Source organism: Hirundo rustica, chromosome 6, assembly GCF_015227805.2.
Source record: "Hirundo rustica isolate bHirRus1 chromosome 6, bHirRus1.pri.v3, whole genome shotgun sequence".
Taxonomy (NCBI): Eukaryota; Metazoa; Chordata; class Aves; order Passeriformes; family Hirundinidae; genus Hirundo; species Hirundo rustica.
In genome coordinates, this window is record NC_053455.1 from 32528192 (window position 1) to 32549024 (window position 20833).

The 20833-nt window shown below is 39.7% G+C and overlaps 1 long non-coding RNA gene across 1 annotated transcript; it reads right to left on the reverse strand.

Moving 5' to 3' along the window:
* Nucleotides 1–6986: 6986 nt before the first annotated feature.
* Nucleotides 6987–20506, reverse strand: LOC120754806 (uncharacterized). The gene is made up of 2 exons (XR_005701574.2): nt 20333–20506; nt 6987–8148 (listed from the first exon to the last, which is right to left on the reverse strand). It is a non-coding gene; the product is annotated as an uncharacterized LOC120754806 (long non-coding RNA).
* Nucleotides 20507–20833: the final 327 nt, after the last annotated feature.

The following is a 20833-nucleotide window of genomic DNA, read 5'->3' on the forward strand; positions in this document are numbered from 1 at the left end:
CTCATAATTAGAGATGAATAATAATTCATCTGTGGGTTTTATTTCCTACATTTGCCTCTTCACCATTTCTGCAGTTTCTAACACTAAATTTTATGCTACAAACAGTCTAGAAATATAATGAGCAATCAACATCGTACAAGTAAAGCTATTTAAGCTTTTTTTCACAGGAGTTCCTCTAACTTTAAGGCAAGGATTAGGAACTAATTACATTTATTATTTTATTTCTATTCAAGACTTGGGCTGTAAGCTTTGGTTTTTCATCTACCTCTGCTACCACTAGCAATGAGTTACTGTTTTCACAAATACATTGCTTTGTGTTACCTAGTGTATTTTCATTTTAAGCACGAAGTCTTTGCACGGTAAACATGATGGCGTGACTGATCCTTAGTGGATAGTTGCCTATTTCAACATCATTACGAGGGTTTATGCCATTTCCCAGCTTAAATCAGAGGCAACACAAATGCAACAAACAGGAAATCATTTAATAGAAGTTTAAGTAAAACATGGACTGAAGTCTGAACTTTGGATTGTTGTGTGGATTTCTGTAGGACAATTTAAAAATTGGATGGGATGGATTTCTTGGATTTTTTAGATTTGTGTCTGAGGCCATAAATTCTGTGCACTGCTAAGATCTAATTAATAAACAAATAAGTAATTGCTAGCCTAGTTTAGACTCAGCACTTTTGTGTTCCACCTCTTGCCCTATACTATTTATAACATTACTGGGTGCTTTTTAAGGCTGTGCTTCAACAGGAGGGGAAACCATCCCTGTAAAGCCTTGGGATTCATCAAATGAAAGGTGCTATGTAAGTTTCTACTGGTTTGGCTGTTTAATATATCATGATCTGTTGAAAGAAAACAAGAGAGTGATGGTTACCTCTCAACATAATATTAAAAAAAAAAAAAAATTGCCTTAGGTGGGGACACTATTTATTGAACACTTCTTTCACCTAAAGAGAAAAAACTAATGATGGCATTTGCTGTTTTCTTAACAACCCAGGAGAGCACTGACTCTGACAGGCTGCTACTCCCAGATGGCTAAATAGCTAAGGAGAAGTAATGCGAGAAACAACTCTGCTGAAAATAACTCCAGCCATCATCATTGAAGCACATGGACTACCATAAGTCTGTTTCCCTTGCAGCAAAATCCCTTTTATTCCCCTCCCATGGAGGTACTTTGTTGCTTAGGCCTCCTTTAGCATTGTCACTTCTGTTTTTTCCTTTATTCCACTGTATAAACAACAGGACAAAGGGGAGGAGAAGGGAAGAGCTGTCAAAACCAATGTGCCATTCTGCTGCTGAACTAGTGAGCAGAGGGGATATTAATAAAAAAACCTGAAGCCTAGGTATTCTGAGAATTGGATTTTGAACTCTGTTTCTGGTATATTTCCATTCTAGAAGTCAGTGAGAGAGAATAAGAACTGCACTGTAGCCACCTACACAGCTGAAAAGACAGGCAGAAAAAAAATAAGATAAACTAAGCAAAGAAGAAACAGTAACACTGGAAGTCTTCCTGGGATTAGTAGTACAACCCAATGGAAGACCTCACCAACACACACTTGCAACAGTTGAATACAGGCAAACTCATGTACTACCTATATAGTCAGTCTGCAAATATAGAGCCAGTTGAGATATAGGTTATTTTGATGAGTGAAAATTTACTATACATGGACACTTGGATTGTGTACTATTGGTGAGGGTAGCTGGTAGGCTTGTTGTTTCATAATCATTCAAACTTAATAATGCACTAAAGTTATTAGAACAAAAAGAAGAAGGGTTAATATCAACAAAATGGCACCAGGGTGAAGCACTAGGTTGAAAAATCCAGTAGCTGTTGGTGACCACCCAAATGGAGTGTCCCACCATTGGTGTTCTCCATCTTTCTTCACCTGCTCCATCACACAGTGTATTTCTCCCATGTTGTGATGGACAGTAATCAAAAAATCTTTTATCCATTTTCTTCGGCTTGTTTCAGCAAACATCTCAGGTCCTCATGTTATGACAGTTTCTTTACCGGTGTGAGGTTCATACCAAGGAGAGTAGGCTGTAAACCTTGAACCAGAGTATAATTAGAGTAGAGTAGATATACTATCCATTTTTACAGCTCAATGAATATTGCATCTTGTAATATCTACAAATCTATAAGCACAAATATTAGAGTGATTATATGATCTACAAACACAAAACCACTAGTGGTTCTCCTACAAGTACATCCTTTACCAACATGCCTACAAACAAGTTTTTATTAGGATGCATCTAAAAATAACAAACATTTTGCTAAGTATTAAGACAAATCATTCGAGCTTTAATGGTGCTACTTTCACATCCTTTTTGCTCTCATCCTATGCAAACATTGACATCAATAGGCTGCCATTTAGTTCCATCTTTTTCGGCCTATGCTCCAGGGGACAGAGTATAGTTCCAATGTGCTTTAATCCTAATGCAACAACTGAGTATATCTTATATACTGAAATATTGTGGATTGGTAACACAAAAACTGTGGCTGTGCTGCAGATGGGATCATAGGTAGAACTGTCTAGATACCACCAGGATTGAGATTTATTTTCAAACGGAATAATGTTATCTCAAATTACCTCTTGAATTTCAACAGGTAAGGCACCTTCTTCACCTTCCCTTGTGACTGGACCTCTCATTGTCTGCATCCACAGTTGAGCTTGGATACAACTAAGAGCTAAAGAAACATTGGTTCGAACTATGCTAAGTGAATCTGAGAAATTGAGGATCTTTTTCATTAATTCCCTCCCACTCAGTTAATATGTCAATTAGAAACCACTGATTAGTTTCCAAAACCAAAAGGGAAGATTGTAGAGGGTGTTTCAATTTATTTAGGTCACTAGATATTGTGACAAGTTTGCTCATTAATGCCTCAGAGTCTGTGTCATTTAGAACTCCCAGTCCCATTCCCAGAATGCCAATCACATCCCTTCTGGTTTGTCTGGAAGATGGGAAGGCTTGTTTATGCAACCACGCTGTCCATCCTCCATTGGAGGTTTTCAGGAGCAAGCTGGTTGGACTGTGGAAACATTATTCTGCACTAACAGCTCAACTTACTTGAAGGGACCATGTTGGGTTGAATAACAGTTGCTGTTGACTTGTATTTTTGATTGAGTAGGGACAAATGTTATAGACGTGAGGAGATGGATCAATAGGAGGCTGAGTTGTTAAACATGGCTCTTCAATAAGAATTTCAAATTGAAGGTCCAAGCTCAATCAAGAGTTGGGGTCTGTCCAAAGACACATCACAGGCATTGGATGGGATATTTTCAAAGTATGCCAGCACTTATGCTTAAAAGAGCAGGTGTGTATGTTGTTTTTCCCTTTGGCATAGTTTACAACACGTATTTCCTCAACGTAAGTTACAACAACGTGACAACAACTGTTGTCAAGCATTTAGTGTTACTTTGAACTAGGCACCCTATCAAGGTGATGTTGCCTTTCTTTCCCTTTAGAGCTGGGATGCATTGATTTTCACTCTTACCTGTGATCTACTCTAGCCTATAAAAGAGGATGTTATATTGCAGTGCCATTGCAAATGAATTAGGTCATGCATTGATATGTCTACAAGCACAGATTCTTCTGTCCATGGCCACCCCATTGTACATAAATTTCACAGTTTGTGCTCTACAATCAGGAAATTAAATGACAGTTCTACACCCTGTTTTCCCCATAAACAAAATGCAAGCATATGCCGTGTAAAAGCAAAATTGTAACGCGATTTATTATTGTTACTTGGTTTAGTAAAATTAGTGCAGTATATTTTCATTTCAGTGGTTTTTTCATGAGTAGTCCCATTGATTGCTCTGCACACTATTTTTATTTCTTTCCCAGGCATTTCTTAGAGAGCTGATATTTCAGAAATATCATGGTTGTCATGAGTTTCTTTTCCAACCCACTCACTCATGAGTTATAATTAATCTTCATGTACAACCATAACAGCAAGGTTCAGATTGGCCTGTTGTATGGAATCCCAACTCTTGCAGTACATTTAACATCAGCTTGGGACCGTGGCCATTTGGTACCTTGATTATGAACCAAGAAGAATTGCATTATCATATTATGAATAGAATAATAAGTCTATTGATTTTCTATCCTCAAAATTTAGGTTTCCAGATAACTATGCACAGCAAAAGTAGTATTACAGCCAACACTGATGACAGTACTCCTTCTAGACATTCAGGGCTGGTGTAGGCTAATCCAGCTGCCAGCACCCGTGAAGGATTCACAATAAAAGTTTACAGAATAACTATCTTTATTAATAGAAAATTGTGCCAGGTAAAGACTTGAGGATAGTCAGTGGTTTATCTGACCTAAAAAACATATTCAAAGCAACACAGACAAGCTCTGATACTAGAAATATTCAGCATGCATAGATCTTGGTTTTTATCCAATAGGCACCCCTATGGGTAAGAAGACAGGTTCAGTCTGTCAGCTGCTCCCAGTAGTTACAGTGGAGTCTTTCCTGAATTTTTCCCATTCTCAGCTTAGTGTTATACCATTTCTTTATGTTTAAGTGGAGCTTGAGTGACTCTAGGCATCCATATATTTGTTACTGATTGGTGTAAAATTCTGTTGCTTCACTGCTAAAAAGTCTAAATACAGAGCTGAGTGAAGCGTGAGTAACTTTGGGATGGGGGTGTGCATTAGTATTACAATTGGGTTCTAATGAACTGAGTTCATCTGAGGAGAGTGATTTCTTCACAGCTGTTGGCTCAGCAGCAAGACATCTTGTCCTCTCTCCCCTGGCTGACAGATGCTATGCAGTCCATGAGCTAAAAAGTACCATCCAGTTCCCCTCCCTGCAAGGCTTTCTATAGAGCCTGGCCAGTGTCTCCACTCTGCCCCACCCTCCATTCCATCCCCCTTGGCAGGTGCTATGGTTGCAGATTGTGTGTATGAGGAATCATCATGGATTAGGTTTCAAGCATGCCAACCACATTCCATACAGGGAGCATCAACTGTATTTTAGCCTATAATTTCCATACCATTACCACTTCTGGTAGGATATGAATAGAGCTTCTAGGTTTTCTCTAATTTTACCCCCAGCCATCTTTCCACAGCCACAAAACCCAGGACCTCATACAAAGTAAAACTGTGCTGTGATAAAGAAATGCAACAGCTGCCTGAGGTGAAAAGTCGTCCCGGTAAAACCCTTTTCATCCAACAAGAATGGATAAAGCAGACTGGGAGCTTACTTAGATTATTGGGTGGTTATTCTGCAACAGTTATTATATTGTGAAAATGAGAAGACCTGTGTGCCAGGAGTAATAAGAAATGCCAGATGCATCAAAAAAGAGTCATAAGAGGAAACCAAAATACCCTCCACTGCCTCTGAACAAAGAGTTTCTCTTAACTCTGAGAGAATGAAAAAAGCTGGCAAGTTTGCCCAGCAGCACTGAAAGATCTGAAGATATTCCTGTGAAAACACCTGCCAGTATGGGCAAATGTGATTAAACACAGCTAGATCTGAGACAGGCTTTTCAAAAACCTGAGCAGTCAAATTTTGCAGACTGGTGTAAATGTGGTGGTTCACAGTTATATATGTATATTATCCTGACTGCTATTCAGCATAGGATATCTGGATGCAGCCCTAAAACACACTGCACTCAGAGTCAAGAAATAAAGCAGAATTGGGATATTATTCAGAGAATAACTTTCTGACATTTTCAGATTTTAAAAAAGTGCCTCCTTGTGCTCAAATTAGAGTTGCCTCTTTGTGCGAATGACAGTGTTTTGCCACAGATACTTTGAAAACTGCTGATGGAAGGGAAATTGCTATTTTGGTAGACTGGTTGGGGGTTGTTTTTAAATGACTATTAAGAATTCATATTGCTTGGTGCAAAGACTGTATGCAAAAATTGTATTTTGGCTGATGAGTTAGCCCAGGAACTGAATTTACAGCCAAAGGATAAACCTGCTTCAGGAATAAGAAAGAAAAATCCCTTAAGTTATTTACAGTGTACATTTCCAAGCCAAGAAACACAGATGAGCCTGATACAGGCCATCTGGAATGCTACAAGAATTGTAAACATTATTACAGAAAACTGTGCACCTGGGGGACAGCTGAACCTTTTGAAGGGGCAAATGGCTTCCCACCAAATACAGAGTTAAAAATCCCATGGCTGGACTGTTGGCCTGATCCCCATCTGAATTTTCTCAAAGTTCATGGGCTAAAGGCTGCAGAATGAACACATGCTCACTGAGATGGAAACAACTTAGAATTTGAATCCATGTGCTTTCTAGGCGTGATTATGGTCAAAGCTGGAAATCTGATGAAGACCTAATTTGTGCTTTTTGAAGGTGTTATCTGTCAAATCTGAGACAGCAGGGTGTGGCTGAACCATGTAGTCAAATTGATACGCTCATCCATTACAAAGTACTCATATTTTCCATAATTTCCTTGCATCAGCATTCCTAGGATTTCTGGAAAAGAAGCAATGAGGGCACGTAAGAAAGAGTGATCAGGTTGGGAAACAATTTGGGTGACTGAGCAGACGTTATTTCTGAGTAAAAGTACTCAGCATGCCGAAGTGATGGCTAATGTTTATCTAGCTTAAATAACTAGGAAGTTATTTAAGAAAAATCTGGTGGTGGTCATGGCTACAATTTCTCTGCCAGAAATATACAACTGATGGGGATTTCTAGAAGACAAATGATTACTACACAACCAGGGGATAAATTCACTTCTGCCTTGAACAAAATATAATAAAACTCATGCAAGGATATACAAATGCATTTTAAATACTTCAAATTTGTCTCCTGTAATCAACATGCCCATAAAGAAGAAAAATTGAGAAGGTGGCCTGGTGCAGTGCTGCTAGAGATCCACTGAGGCTGTAGCAGGGGACAGAGACACAGAGGGAAGAAAAGACTGGGGGGAATGTGGTGCTGAAAAAGCTCTGGCCAGACAGCACAGAAGACAGAAGCTGTAGGAGTCCAAGATCCCCAAGAGCTCTGCTGCCCACAGCTCATAGCTGCTCAGCCATTCCTCAGCCTGGTCCTGTCCCAAGGCTCCTTGGAGGATACAGTAATATTTAATCACAGCTGTGGGTTCCTTCTGCTCTTTTCCTTTCCTAGTTTCTCCTGTAATATTCCCCTTTTTTCTATATCCTTGCCTGGTCTAGAGATTCCCCCTTGGCTGCCCTTTCTTCACTCTTATCTACCTGCCAGCCATTGATCTAAACTTTTTGGGAATAGAGTCATACAATATAAAAATTCAGCTGGAATGGATTTCCAGAGGTCATCAGATTTAACCTCTTGCTCAGGGCAGGGCTATTTATGGTCAAGTTACTCAAAGACATCATTTCTAACAAGGGAGATTGGGCCACATGGCCGAAGAAACAGCACAATACCTGATCACTTATTGGAAAAGAATATCAAAATTTCCCTTGTAAATGTAGCCCCTGACTCTCAACCTGTGCTGTTTCACAGAAATTTTTACTGGAAGGATCTGATGCAATCTACAAGTGTAACACATGCAAATAGTTTGGTCTTTTTTAAAGTTTGATTAACCACTTTATAGAGCCTCACATTGATTTGGACAACTTAAGCAGGTAGTATAGGAATCAGGGGGAAAAATACGGCATATCACCCTTTCTGCAAGTTTAATGTAATTGCTTTAAAACATGCAGAAGATTCTGGATATAAGGTGAGGCTCTACCTAAACTCTGTCCAGACCCCAAGAAAGAGATTAGAAACATGGGAGGATTTTTTTGTCTCAAAGTACATTCTTTAGTAGGGCATGGTGCCTTAGGCTGTGCCAGAACTTCGGTAAGGAGCAGAGATGAAAACTTCGTCCCAACCTCCCCTTCCTTGTCCACTAGGCTTGCTGCAAGAAAGCAGGAAAGATGGGCAGGTCTAATCCAAGCATGCCTGGAGACTGACAAGGCTGCTAACTGCAGTTTTCTCTGGAGGAGGATCATGGATTGTGATGGGAATAATGAGTGCCAATTCTAGCTGACATACTAGTCTTGAAGCATCAGGTGAAGGTTTTCACACAAAGCAGAACTTGAATTTGATTGTGTGGAAGCACAGACATTCCTTCCTGGCGCTGAGAAGTGTTGGCATTTTGAAGCAGGTAATTAAGTGTTATAGTCACTCTATGGTGCTATAATAATGCTATGTTGAATCCTAAAAAAAAAAATTCGATTACCTCCATTGATATTTTTAATTTGCTTGCATGTTCCAGAAGATCAGGTCACCTATTTACATGCCACTCATGTTTCTTTTCCCATTTCAGGGATTAGCTGTCCTAGGAAATCAACACATTTTTCTCCATTTATTGAAGTTTTTAAGACAATCACCACAGGCAGTCTCAGGAAGAATTAGGTACACACAGGACAATTTTAGTCAGTCAGTGAAAACTTTCAATAAGGCTGAATTTTAAAGACCTAACAACTTTTTTTTTTTTCTCCCCTACTTTTTCTTTTTACTACTGGATGGCTTTGTTGCCTTAGCACAGCTCCCAAGCGGATCTCTTATGTGATCTTTCTGGGCACAGAGGTGAAGCTGACAGGTCACTGGTTCCCAGGGTCCTCCTTTCTACCCTTTTTTCAGATGGATGCAGTGTTCCCTACTTCCTGTCACCTGGGACTTCACATCACTGGCATGACTTTTCCACTGTCATGGGCAGTGGTGTAGCAGCGACATTAGCGTATTCCCTCAGGACACTGCACCACATGAAGAATGCATCTCATCCACAGGGTCCCATAGACTTATATATGTTCTTCAGGGTGTTTTTATTCTACTTTGAGCACTACAGGTTTTAACAGACAAAGTTAACAGAGGCACAAAACTGCTGATAAAAGTAATTCCTTGCCACCTATCCCCAGGCACAGGGCTCTGGACTTTGGTGCTTGCTGAGACCTTTCTTGCCTCTAATAACCAGTTTCTGGGGTATCTAATTTATGAGAGCTTCCTGGGTCCCACCCATCTAAGATACTGAGTGAGTCTATTGATTCATCCCTTTATTGCTTCGTTCATTCCTCTGAGATCTGAGCCACATGCTAAAGACCTGCCTACTTGGAAATTAGTCTGAAATTACTGCAGTTAGGTTAGAGGAGTACACAGGCAATAAATATTTAGCAGCTTGTAGCTATTTCAGCTTCTGTTGTCCTCAGTGGGAGGTTGTCAGCGTTCATCCCTCAAACTCTTTCAGAGTAGTTGACTCCCTGCAACAAGAATGCTGCAGAGATCATCCACATCAAGAAGCATTTGCTGAAGTTTCTTCCCCATGCTACGGGCTTGTCTATGAGTGGAAATTTACTACACTTGGACATTCTGAAATGGCTCTTGGTGTGAATCTAGGCTTGTAATAGCTCTAGGCTTATACCAAAGCAGTTATTCCCTAATGGCTGTCCTGATTATTTTAGGTACAGATGAACTGTAGCAGTAGCTCAGCCAGAAGCAGCAGCGAGTGTGCTGGAGTAAACAGGGTGCAGACAGCTGCTGGTGTTTTGTAGAGGAGGTCACAGAGCCCTGCTTGGAAGTTGGACTGCTTTAAATGTTACTTGCTGCCTGGAGCACTGTTTGCAGTAATGCTCCCTGCTCTGAGGTGAAACTGCTGTTAGCAACAGTGGAAAATTCTAGTTGAAGAAAAAATTAAATGTTATTAGACACAGCTAAAGAAAAACCATTAAAGGAAATTACAGTAGCACTTTTAGAGAAACACTGTTATTCGGCAGTGATGTTTGTAAAGACTAGTAACTACTTACATTCAATTATGTGACCTCAACTATTTATTTCAAGGGCAAGGATAATTTTCCAAGTGTAGTTTAACAACATACATTGTCAAAACAATGTTTACCTGATGTGAATTGCATCTTTAATGGCTTCTTCCTAGTCTATCCCTTTCCCCCCATTCTAGACTGATGTCTCTAAGTCCAGATGCCTTCTTAGCAGGGAAGGGCTACTAAGCAGAAGACAAAAAAAAAAAAAAAAAAAAAAAAAAAAAAAAAAAAAAAAAAAAAAAAAAAAAAGTCCCTGAAGTCCTACTGCTGAGCCTTCCCATCTCCCAGAGCTCTAAATTCAAGGGGTAGTCACTTGTCTGGGGCCCTCAAACAGCCAGCAGCTGCTAATGGGCCAGGCTGTCACGTGACATTTTAGAATTTATTTTCTTGAAATACAGGCACTGAAAATCTCCTTCTTCCCTATGGGCAGAGGAGCTTGCCCTACAACTTAAGTTCTCTTTGCCTTTTGATGCCAGACTTTGTTTTGACCCTCACACCAAATTGCAGTTCTGCTCTCCCTGAATAATTCTCCCACTACTTGCTCTGCCCTGTGCTGAATGCTGCAGTGAATGTATACTTTTGAAGGTTTATTGCAACAAAACAGTTTTGAAGACGTGGAGTTTGAAAGTAATAAATTACAAAGGTGCCTTCTTTCAGCTGAGCTTTCAGTAGAGGCATACTTTGGAGAATCAGAGACAAAAGAGAAAGTTGTACTTCTACAGGAAAGAAAGGGATGAAAGGTAATACCTGAAAGCTCGGAGCAGGAAACAAAGAACTTTGAAGTCCATGAGGCAGATTGGAGGCCTCAGAAATCCAAATCCTATGATGGACACTATCACCCTGCATTTGGACATAGCTTGTGACACTACAACTTGCTTTCTTACTCTGAGTGTTAGCCAAGCCAAGGGTGATTTTAAATCCTCTTTCCCCAAGGGAGTATTCAATTTTCACAAAGTAAGACACTTAATTACAGATGAAACCCAAGTTACACTGGTATTTTTAGAATCTTTCACTATTCAGAAATGTTGAACAAAATCCAGAACAAGAACTCCTAGTAAACACGGAATTTGCTTTGAATTTCTCACATTTCTGAACACAGCTTAAGCACATTCAAGCCCAGACACACATACTTATATGTGTACAAACCCTACATACAAGCAGAAAACTCCCCCAATATTCCTCCATTAGGATATTAAATGCCATATATCTTGAGTGTTTCTCTTTTGCTGTAAAGTCTGCAGTCAGTAACACAGACGAATCCTACAGAATTATCCTAGACCTGTAAAGCTTAGCTTCCATGGTTGAGCAGAGAGCTCTTCTGGAGTCAGGTAAGGAATACATAGAAGTGCAAGTAGAGTATAGGCTGCTCAAGTTCAAAGTGCCCTGTGACAAAGGGTTTTGGCATCTCTTTTTCCCTTTGACTACAGAAGGGTAGAATTTGTATCTCTTTAGCACTATAAAGGCTGGAGTTTTTTGTTAATGCTTGGCCTGTTCTCAGCTGCTGACCCTATCTGGCAATACAAATTTGATGCATATAGCTCAAGCTATGCTTGTGCCAGCTCTATACTGCTTGATTGTTTTGATATTTTTAGAGCACTACATCACCTGATCTGGCACACATTGGCTGGAATAAGTCAAATTAAGCCAGAATGATGATTTGGAGAGGCTTATCTTCAGTGAACTGAAACTGCAGTCATAGCTCACCCTCTTTGCAGCTGAAGCTGCTTCTGCCTGCCTTTAACCACTTTCAGCTTTGCTTCCTGAGTTGCAAGAGCCCAATATCCCTTCTGATATGGCAAAGCCACACATTTTCTTCCTAGCCTGACCCAGCTGGGGCAATTCAATGTTAAACACTTTTATGCTAGCCCAGGTCATTTTGACTGAAGTTGGTGGGGGAAGCAGTATTATGGGTGGAAACCAAAGGAAAGTAAGGATAGGAAAAATAGATACAGAAGTGCAGTACTTGTTTATCTAAAACCTAATATGTTATTTAGAAGAAGAGCTGCTGAACTGCCAAGAAAAACAAAAAGAATTGCTGAGTGAGTGTTCAAGGTTTAAGCTGTGTTGCACAGAGGAAGAGTGAGACTTAATATAACAACTATTAAATTACATCTACTTTTATTTCTTTACAATTGATAGATTACTTGCATCTTAGCTATGGAGGTTACAGGACAAAATAAAACCACTGTTATAAAAGGTTACAGAAGACAGATCTGACATTGCATATTATAGAGACAAGGAAATTGTACAGTTTTTCTGGATCTCCCACTAAATGTCATTCCCTTGTTCTCAGAATTCAATAAAGTCATACAGAAGGCAGGAGTTCTTCTACCCAAACTGGCAGGACATACTACTAAAATGAGAAGAGCTGTTTTGGAGGACTGACTCCGAATGAACTCAGGATCATATGGCATGACTTAAAGGTGGCCAAAAGTAACCATGTACCACCCAACACAACTACGGTGTTGCTACTACCACAAAACAGGCAGAAGAATATAAAAATATTAAGACACTTATCAAGTAGGGTAAGATGTCTCTTCAATCTACCAGATAAAGCTGCAACAAAGACAAAAAATAACTCACATCAGGTTCCTCTCCATGTGAATTCTTTAAATCAGGATAAGATCTTTGTGGAAGTATACCAGGTTCTGGTAGAAGCTGTAGGCTATCCAGAAGAATTGTTTAATAAGAATTATCAGAGTATCATACATAGAGTATGACAAGATTATCACAAGTCACCCATCTAAAGAGTTTCATTGGGTAGATTTTGATTTGAAGTCTTTTTAAGCAAGGTGAAGATTTAATTGCAGAGCCACAGAATACCTCCAAATGTCACAGCCCTGGGGACTTGCTCTATGTGATGCACACATATCAGATAAACCAGGCACTTGTTTCTGAAACAGAAGCAAGTATATTAATTGAACTACCATTTACACTACCCAACACAGACAAACAAAACAAGACCTGTCTTCACTGCAGTTTAGTGCCTAGCATAGGCCACTGAGGCAATGCACACAAGACAATTTTGATGTTGCAATGCATTTGCTTAAGCACCCACAGAGAAAAAAGTTATTTTACTTATTGTAGCCTGTAGGTAGTAAAGAGTGAGTCACTGTGCTCTTTCCAACTGCAGCTTCCTTCCCTTTTCTGGCTACTATCTGGGCTTATGCATTTTCACTCTGCACCCAGTGTTTCTCTCCATTTACAGTTACCACAGGAATTAGCAGGTCCTTTTTCAACAAGGGATTGAAGACTTAATACAAAATAGGTATTTCATTTCCATAGCAGCAACCCACGTTTATTTTGATAGGGGGCTCAAATCCTTTGTCAGGGAAGGGCAGCAGGCTGGGATGGCAATAGGGCAATAATAAACTCTTCCCCAAGCCCCCAAAAAGGGTATAGCCATGCTGTACCTGAGCAAGAAGGGCCAGCGTACCCATGGCCATCAGTATGAGGGTCACTTAAACCCCAGGACAGCACACAGACACACACACAGACACTCCAGCTGCAGCAAGGTCTAAACCCCTATCCCCTGAGGTTTAGATACAGCTCTGGGGCCAAAGGGTGGCTGGTGGATGGGTGGGGGCCCATGTGAGGCCAACCAGAGTAATCAGTGCCTGCTGACCTGCTCAGGACCCTGTCCAAGTCACAGTCCCCTCCAGTTCCCGTGGGAAGAAAAAAAAAAATCCTAATTGGGCCTGAAGGGAGTTAAACGCATTTAACTAAAGTTTACACTTTGGTGCAGCTTATGTATAAAAAAAACATCTCTGAGGTGTCCCTATCTAGATATGCTTTTGGAGGTTACTGATGTGCTGAACCTCACAAGCAAGGAAAAACAAGAATTTAATGCCACATTTGAAAGCTGAATATACTTAGATATCACTTTTCTTCTACTGATTGTGATCATGTACCTGTCTCCCTGGTCAAGGTTATAATTGCCACAGACTCAAAAAGTGCTAAGCACAGGGGAAAAAAAAACCAAAAAAAACCCCAGTCATCCAAAGGTAGGCAGCTGGCCTTGCTTTGTCAAAGGCAACTTTCCAGCTGCCTGGATAAGATTCTCCAGACTTTTGAGAAGCCATCCAGCTCTATGGGAGCATGTGTTGATGTTTGTGCAGGGTCCAGTGCATGACTGTTTGATGATAAAATGCTTGATGTGGGTTGAAAAAAAATCAGAGATTTATCTATGAGCAGTTTTACCAGTTTAGCCTTAACTTGGAAAAGGAATTACGGTTCTGTGTAAGGCACTGTGTTGACTTTTCTGGTTGAGTCCTTATGGAGAGTGTTTTTCTGGGCTGAAATACTGCTGCATTGACAAGTTGACTTGAAACATAGCCCATCTGCCTCAGCAACCTCAAGGGGATTCGCTGTAGCTTGAAGCTAATCTTTGCTCACTTCTTTGGATAGCATTGTGAAGACGAGCTGACCCTCATTTTCTGCCTTAGAGACAGATCCTGGTTAGTAGTGCTGCATAGAATTTGCTGTAGTGCATTACATAATATCTGCAACAAAAAAGGTACAGCCTCTAAACTGAATAACCAATAATTATGCTAACAATGACAGACAATAGATAAATTATAATGAAATAGGAATCCATATAGCTATATAATCGTGTATAATCCATACTTATTCATATATCTGATAATGTATATGGATAATAACTGTATAGATCAAAGACATATGACAATGTATAGATATAATTCTGATAATCTCTATCAACATCCATTTTATATTTAGGTAGAGAGCTGAAGAGCTCTATACCAAGAGATATATAGATCTCTATGTACAAAAATTATATTTGGAATCTTATTCAGAGTAGTGGTTGGCACCTTGCAGTGAGAATGCTACAGGAAACATTCTGTATACAAGAATTTCTACCTCTTTTTACCTATATAAATCATCCCTTCCGTCCCTAGGAAAAGAATTAGAAATTGCTCATTTTATCCTGACCAAACAATTTTACACTACAGAGCTCATTCCATGTTATTTGGGCAATCTACTAAATCATCCTTTTATAAGACCTGTGTGCTGAGTAAGAAAGTCAGGAATCTGGTGGTTGGTGAGTTTTATAGATTCTAGCAGCTCATTCACTTTAGTTATACTAAATCTGGTAAAGTCACTGTATTACTAAGTCTCCGAAGAGGAATGACACATTACACTACCCTGGCAGTTCTACCTTGGGCAGTGGCAATCAAAATGGCTTTTTGAAACTATCTATAAATCCTGTAAAAGTCGATATGAAATTTCATGCTCTCACTGGCTTGCTTATTTTACCCAGCCAAATGCTAGATTTGAGGACTTGAGCCACCTTGTGCTTGAAAGGCATTCTGTCTAACAATCAATCCAGGGCATAACATTAACTACAAAACATCATAAAGGATGTTGGAAAGCTTCATGTAAGGACTGATACATCATCTCTAGCCTATCAGAAACCTTTTGAAGTTTGAGAGCATAAATGGCTATGGCTCCATCTTTGGAGAAAGCAGGAGCATATGAGCCTCTCTCCTGCAGCATTTTGCTTGCAAAGGAGGTAATTAGATTGCAAGAAATTGGGTTGCACTAAGTCTTATTAAGACTGTCAAGAGAGATGGGCAGGTAAGGCAAACTTCAGTTTCTTGGGCATAGCAAGAAATATCTTATGCTGCAAAGCCTCTGACCTGATTTCAGGTGTTGTTGATTGCTAAGTGAATTGGCTTTTGACAGCTCCTCTCCATCTGAGCAGGTGATGGCTTGGGAGGTGAGGGCAGGCTGCTAATTGCCCTCTCACAGTGCTGTCTGGCAAACTGCACTGTCTCTGTGTCAGCAGAGAAAACGTCAGCTGGAATGGCAGCTTCTTGTCTCCAGCTTTGAACGGGAGTTAGATACAGGTGTCAGAATCCTGACAAAAAGAGCAAATGCTCTTTTGCCAATTTAGTAGGCCAGTAAGGATTCCTTTTACTTCTAGAAAAAGTAAGATACAAGGAAGGATGTAGGACATGCTTGCACAGACAGTAAGTTCCTGTTTGTTATTAATTTTTTTTCATAGTGGTAGCTCAAAGGAACCTCAGACAAGAGAAGTAAAACTCTCCTTTTAGACATGCAGGTGCTCTCCAAGTAGTAGCCTGAACTAAAGGTGTCAACTGCTTGATTGTCTCATAGGCTGGATATTGTGTACTCAAGCATACTCAGAATTTTATTTAAAAGGAAACCTTTCAGTTACTCAAAAGATAATCTTTTGGATATACACTCACTGCCAAGTGGCACAGAGTCCCCTTCCTAAAGCTGCAAACTAGATTAAATAGGGACTGAAAGCTGTGAATCTCTTATCCCCTATTTAGATAATTGAATTTTAGGTGTATCCACCTATACACATCTACCTCCATGTAGTAACATCATGCTTAAGTAGTAATACTGTTTAAAAATGTTACCAGTGTCTATAAAGTAGGACTAATCTGGCTTCTCCTTGATTTTGAGTGCAGTAAGAGAACATAGCAGTTTGCTACTACAAATGCATCATCCCTAACTAACATCAGGTAAAAGAACCATTTTAAGGTTCAAAGGACTCTTTGGTTTAAATTGTTGCTCTGAGAGCAAAGAATTCAGAAGAGCTCCCTAAAAAGAACTGATTAACTAAGTACCTCTAATGAGTTTCAGTAACATCCTAAAAATTATAAGGACCTACTATCTCATGGGAAAGAAGACAGGAAGAGAAGAATCCTTTGGCAAAGCATAAATCTCATTTTAAACGAGATTATAAACATGCTGACTAGCTAACCTCATTTTTCTTCTGCATATAATACTGTGTGCTCTTCTTTCCTTACCAAATTTTCACTCCTATTCGTGTCATCAATAGCAGTATTTAGTTTATTTCTAAAGCAAGAGAAGCCATTTTTGCTACCACTGTTGCAAGAGAATTCTGCAGGATATTATGATAATATTTAAAACAATAGGAAACTAATAAGTCTAGGGAACAAACACTTCAGGAGTAAGTAAAACATTCCACAATTTAATCAGTCAGGTCTGTACGTCTGCATAGAAAACACAGCTTCTAACCTGTGCTCTGAGGGAACTGGGAGGGGAGGCTGGAGAAAAGTTTAAGAATTGCCAGATCAAGCTGACACCTCAACGCATTTCTTCAACTCTGTTGTCACAGCCACTGGTAAACTAAAATCTACTAAGTATGACACTTAGGAAAAAACAACCCTCCATTAATTCAGTTTTCTCATTTATCATTCTCAATCTCTGGCTGTTTTTTGAGTACTTTTTAAAACCTTAGAAATTTTTATTTTTGCAATAACACACTTTATACATTTTCAGATTTGGCTTTTACTTATTATAATTGTTCTGCTTTTCCCCCCCATGCTTCTATCTTATTTTTTCCACAAATATTATTTATCTGCCTTTCTTCCCTTGCTTCCTTTTCTAAATGGAAACAGATGCACTACTTCTTAGCTTGATGATCACCTCTGCTTTTATTTTTTTCTGCTTTCAGATAGCACTTATGAGATGAATAAGTACCTGCCTGGAGCATGATGTCATTTAATTAACAAATAAGGTTACTAAATTCCTCGTGTGATCGAAAAAGGCAGGGAAAGCGAAAACAGAAGTCCTGTTTGGAGCCGTGCAGCACTTGTGAGATGTTATCATCTCAGCTGGTGACGTGCCCTCTCGCGGCTACACTGCCACAGGAGCGATGCCGTGTTTTAATAACGAGCAGGCTGCTGTTCAGCTAGTGCTCCAGCATTTTAGCCTGTTAAGAGTGGTTTTAAAACACGTCAGAGCCCTGAAGTGTGAGCTGGCCGGACAGCACCATGCTACAAGCAGAGAAACAGTTCGGGAAAAGTGAAGTTGAGTGTTGAACTGTCTGCACAGTTTTGGAGTACACTTGTGGCAGTGTTCTGGGAATACAGATCAGCTTTTCCTACTGACAAATACAAAGACCTTTTTTCAGATTGTTTGGTGCCCGATGTTATGTACTGAACCATAAAGCACAACAAGCAGACTCAGAAGGCCTAAGACATAACCACAAGATCAATTTCTTTCTAAGTGTCGTATGTCATTTCTGATCAACTATTGAATATAGAGCTGAAATACAAATTTAGTCTGCAAGTAAATATTGTTGATTAGTTCCACAATGGATTCTGATTGAAATTAACAAGGTATTCTTGGATAAAATACTCTGATTTAATTAGGAACATGCAATTATGTTACTCTTTGCATTTGACTAGATCGTGCATTAATTTTAGAGACTGAATCCAAAATTATTCTTACAAGAGGAAATAGCTACCTCCATTTAGCTTGAGCTAGGCATCACAACCCTCAGTCACTGCAATTTCTGCCAGAATCGCAGTCCCTGGTTGCTCTTGCCACAAGCGTGCTGAATGATGCAGAAAGCAGCACTACATCTGCTATTACGCTGATAATTAAAATGTATTTTGATCCCCTAAAAATATCATAATAGCATTTTCATTCTCTGTGCTCACACACAAGAGAAGACAGTTTTATTTGCAATGCAGTATCTCCAAAAGCAATCGCTGATGTACATAATTTCACAGGGCACCTTTTGTGCCCATTTTTCAGGAACTTGGCCTTTGTCACCTGTGCAGTCACACAAAGGAAGTTGCAGCAGTTGGAACGTAATGGCCTTTACACTAGAAAGTGTGCTAAAGGTTATTAAAGGACAAATACATAGATATTCACAAAGCACAAAGTCAGAAACTCTGTAACTTCATTTTTGTCCATCCCATGGGAATTTCTTCCAAGAGAACCAAGTATTTCTTGTAAGCAGTGTCCCAGTCGGGGCACAAGAATAGTAGCCCTACTGCAGTCTCCCTCTTAATATTAGGGCAATATAGCAGGAAGACTTCCACTCAGTGTAAAATCCACAACAGCACAATGCCATTTTCTGCCTATTATTACCCCAGTTATAACATTTATTCTTCTTGCTTGAATATTTTAGCTAATGTTTGTCTGTCAGATTTCTCTCCTTCCCCCCTCCCCCACCCACCCCCCCAAGCTCATCTTCAAAATAACTCTGATTTCTGATTCTGCCATCCAGGGTGTTTTTTCCATCAAGGTCTAAGCTGGGTCATTACATCAACCCAGGTACCGTCTCCACATAAATGTGTATTAAATTCTTCAAAATTATTGCAGTCTGAGGAACTCCAGGCCCCTGTTGCTGGAGACCATGACCTCACTGCCTCAGTGAAGTAGGTGACTCCTTGAGTCAGAGTCTCAGTAGAGCCCTTTTTTTTTTTTCTCTCTTTAAGAAGTGTTCTCCTTCCAGCTCACCGCTGTACACCTGCTGCCCATGTGTGCAGCAGCATCCTGGTGCCACTCACTGCAGCTTAGGGAGCCCTGTCTGTATCTACTGCTGCCCAATTGCCTTCCCTGCCAGCAGCCTGAAGGGCAGGAGAGAAGGAAGGGTCTAATGCATCTCTTTCCATGTTAGTGCCTCTGGAAACTGCCCCCAAAGCAACCCTATGGCTACTTTCAGCAGCTGTGAAGATTCTTATGTCTTTACAGTACAAGAGAGCAAAGCAAAAATTCCTTACTTCAAGTCTGAAGTAAGAAAAATCATCACAATACAAATTGTCTACTAAACCAAGCTTCCATTTTTCATAAAAGCATCAGTAGAGCAGCTTGCTGTCAGTGGCTAGATGACTGCAATTACTGAACACTTCTAAAGAAAAATGTCTTTCTATAGTTTTATTACTATGGATACTTTTTCCCATAGAGTAAAACATTTTAGACTTACAAACGAACCAAAAAGATTTAAATAGATGGATTTAAACTAAGACTGGAAGATAAGTGCGTAAAACTGTTCCAGAAAATCTGGGTCATAATTCATATATCTCTGATTATGCACTTCTAAAGATGGGAAGTACTCATTGAAGTTAATGAATATTTTGGTGCTTTATCAACTTGTGGATCAGAGCCTTGATATAAACACAGCTGGTGTGTGTTCAACGACATCTTCTACTGCTTTGCCAGTCATAGGATGTTATTTAATGAGATGTGCTGAGGATGTTTATCACGTTAGCACGAGTCTGGCAAAAGTAGATTATGTAAGGACTTTGCAACAGAAACATACACAAAATAAGGCTAAATTTTTAAAACTTCTTTCCCCCTCAAAAATGCAATTTAAACATGAAGGTATATGCTACATATTTCATAAAATATCATCATAATTATAAATTACATGCAACATTTGTGGGACGTAGCTTGCCTATGACAAAGAAATAATTAAAATTTATATTTAGTTTCACATCACAGTACATCTGTTTGATTTAATTTTAAAATTCTCTTACTAAAAATTAATATTTGACATTTGTCTAAGTTGCCCATGCGTAACTTCAATAGGAACAGTGGCCCTGCCTAAGATATTGCCATGCTGTACCACATGCTGCAGTGAACTTGATGGCTAATCCATAAATAGACCAATGCTTTTTCAAAAGAAAATAAATTACTATTTTATATATAGATAAATAAAGAAAGTAAAAAAAACCCACTGTGGTTGTCAAGACAGCCACAACACTCAGAGTGTTTTAGTAAAATTTCAGAAGGCTTCAAGCATCAGCACCTTGATATCTAAAAGTCTCCCATACCTTTTTACTTTAGTCGCCTAAGGACAGCTCTGCCTCTTTCTCTGAAGTCTTCTCTGTTCCTTCTGCATTACCAGCTCACTCCTTCCTGCACCTAACCCTGTCTGTCCCTCGTACGACATCTCACCCTTTCTGTCCCTTCCTCAACCTCCTGTCCCTTCCTCCTCACAGCAGCTCCAGCAGTCTCCAGCTGACTCCCTCCCAGCTAACTCACTCTTTATCACACCCATAGCTGTGAGGGCAAGGCTGTTCCCACTCTTGGATAATTAACACAGCTGTAATCTATCATGGGCAGGATTGACTTTAGCATTATCTGTTTCCCCATAATCTGTCTCCCCACAACACCTACTTGTGAAATATTTGAAAACAAAACCCACACACCCACACACACCTCCACACCCCCCCCCGAATTTGCTGAATCGCAAGGTTAGGCAATATAAGAAAAGTATAAAAGATGCCTTGCTGCCGCTGGTAGAATCAGCTGACGTTAGAAGTTTCCTGTGC